Source organism: Mus caroli, unplaced genomic scaffold (genome assembly GCF_978045245.1).
Source record: "Mus caroli unplaced genomic scaffold, Mus_caroli_1 scaffold_3, whole genome shotgun sequence".
Taxonomy (NCBI): domain Eukaryota; kingdom Metazoa; phylum Chordata; class Mammalia; order Rodentia; family Muridae; genus Mus; species Mus caroli.
Window position 1 is genome coordinate 88,567,103 of NW_028227258.1, and position 3,105 is coordinate 88,570,207.

Genomic DNA, 3,105 nt, shown 5'->3' on the forward strand with positions numbered 1-3,105 from the left:
GGGAGCTTCCGGGGATGGGACCACCAACAAAAGAGTACACATGGAGTGACCCATGGCTCTGGCTGCATATATGGCAGAGATGAACTTGCTGGACATCAGTGGGAAGAGAAGCCCTTGGGCCTGAAGGTGTTTGATGGCCCATTGTAGGGGAATGCCACGGCTAGATGTCTGGGATGGGTGGGTGTGGGGAGCACCCTCATAGATGCAGGGAAGGGGAGATGGAATAGGGGTGTTCTGAAGGAGAGACCTAGAAAGAGAAAAGCATTTGAAATGTAAATAAAGAAAATATCCAATAAAAAAGGGAAAAAATAAATGAAAAGGAATAGAAAAAGAGAAAAAGAATGGGAGAGAAGGGTGTGATGAAATTGAGTCAGATAGGAGAGACAGGGAGAGTGAAGACTCAAAAACAGCATTGTTGAATTCAGTAAACTGGTAAAGTGTCTGATAAAATGAACAACAACAAAAAAAAGGAAGTAAATAACATTGAATAAAAGGAAAGGGACTGCTAATTCTGAGAAAATCTTGTAATGAGAACATGAGCAAATAATATAAGTAATATATAGTTTTGAAAATGTATGAGCCTTTTTTCCAAATAAGTCACATTTCCAGTGAGATCTATCAAGATGAACTACAGAGATTTTTTACCATGGTGGCTCTAAAGATTTTGCTACAGCAGGCTGCCATTCAGGAACAGCTCAACTCTACATAGCTCTTTATGTTGTTGGCCTATGACTTCTAGAATCACCTGAATAGACAGCCTTCTTGCCTTAAACAACCTTCTCAACAACTCTTGTTTTGCAGTTATTCATGTTTTCTATGCTTACTATACTAATGCAAGAAGAATTTGCTTTAAGTTAAATGCCCAAACAGTAAAACCATATGAGAGAGAAATTGGATTTTATTATCCTTGTTGAACTTTAACATTTACACCTTCTCTTCAAAAGCTGCTCCAAAACCCAGTAACTTCTCGCTACCACTTCTAGACTGATGGCAGAATATGGCTTTTTTTTTTAGAAGGTTATTTTGATGCACTATGTCTACCCGTAGATTTGTCATTCTTCATTTTTTAAATTCATAGCATCATGAGGAGAAATAGGGTCTGTCAAGTCAAGGAATATGCTGTTTTTCACATTCTCTATATCCTCAAATAACATTGATTTAAATAAATACACTGTTTCCTTCAGGTCTCCAATGTTGTGCCAGTTTGTGAGGCTTACTCAGTATAATACAAGTCGTGACAACCCTCTTCTATCCTCTCCTTCCCCATGGCCCTAGAAACTTTCATTTTTCTGTACTTCTCTGGTACTTTATTTGCTAAAAATCAAAGAGAAAACAGGTAAGCTGTCATTTCTTTCTTGTTTTTAATTTGTTTTGTTTTGTTGCTGAGAGGTTTCTTTCTGGGGGAAGAAGACAAGAATAATTCTATTGAGACAACATCCACATGCTAAGTTAGGGTTTCATAGAAGTATTACAAGCTGAAATAATTTTACCCACTCCCAATATCACTTACTTTTCTCAATCATAGTAACTATATAAGCTACTTAATATCATTAATATAATAATTAAATTCAATATCTGATCTATGTAAGATCTATGTAATTAAATGCAACAAAGATTTTGGTGAAATAATTGATATATAAAATCAACATTTGCACATTATATTGATGAATTGTCATGTATTGTTGAGGTCTCTGAGTAGCTTCCTCTGGTAGCACTGCTTCCTGCTTTCCATCCTTCTTTTCTCTTACTTTAGTGACAACCAAATGTACAAATCACTTTAGGGGGTCCCTGGAATATAAGGAATATTAAACACATGGTAGGGGGAAAGCCTGAACACACATAAAGGAAGGCATATGAGCTCATAGGGCAGTATCAATGGGAAACTGCAAAGATATTTAGGAGGCCAGTATTCGTCTGATAGACAAATCCATACAATTTCCAGAGTACAACTCTGCACAATGATACTGGTTGAAATCCAGCTGAATATTTTTATTGTTCTTGACAGAATAACAGACTTGTCAATGTCAAAAAAATCACATACAGATGTGATGATTCTATTTTTGAGAATTCCATTGCCAAGAAGATATTTTTGAAATGATTAACTTCAACTGAGGTTTAACATTAGTTTATATTATATGGAATGGAATGATATTTTTGAATATTATTGACTATTTAATTGTTATGTTGCATAAGTAAAGTCACTAAATTCATACAAGAGGATCACAGGTGAAATCATGTATGCCAAGTGTGTTTACCTACTCAGAACTACCAGAAAAAAAAATGCTTGCTTTCTACATTGAATTACTTATTTTTATATAAAGTATCACTATGCTACATTGTCTGAAGTAATAATAGAAGGCTCAAATTTAATAAAACAATTAGGCCCACATGAAAACATTTTGTTTCCCCCACCCCAGGACTTATTTTGATCATATTCTTTTCCTTCCCTAACTCCCCTCAGGTCTCTTCCACCTCTGTACCTACTCAGCAAAAATAAAAATAAAAAAATATCCCAAAACAACTTAAATAACACAAAAAGGGCACAAAATATTGTGGAGTCCATTTTGTGTTGACCAACCACTCTTGATCATTGGCCCTGCCCCAGAGTGTGGTTGATATAACCAGTAATATTCTATTGCAGAAACCTGAATCTCTTTCTCATCAGGTATGAATTACAAATAGCTTCTTGGCTAGTGATAGGTTATTGTATCCACTTTGCCTTCTCCATAATGGGAATTTGGGTGGTTTAAACTTCTACAAGTCTTTTGCAATCTGTTAACTATTTGCCAGTCCTGTTGGGTTCAATCCTAGGTCTCTAGGCCTCTGGTTCTTGAACCTCCAGGCAGTATAAGGCCTGGGTTTCCTCCCATGGCATAGGTTAATATTTACTTTATGTATATGGGTATTTTATTTTCATTTGCAAATGCACCATTTTATCTAGAAGCTCTGTTTTATCTAGAAGATTCTGTTGCTTGGAGTAATCTAACATTTCTTCCTCTTATAACCTTTAGATTTCTTCTTCGGCATGGAGAGATAGGGTATGAAAAGAAAAATCCCATTTAGCCTGAATGCTGTAAGTCTCCTTCTCCTTGCATGTTTTTCAGT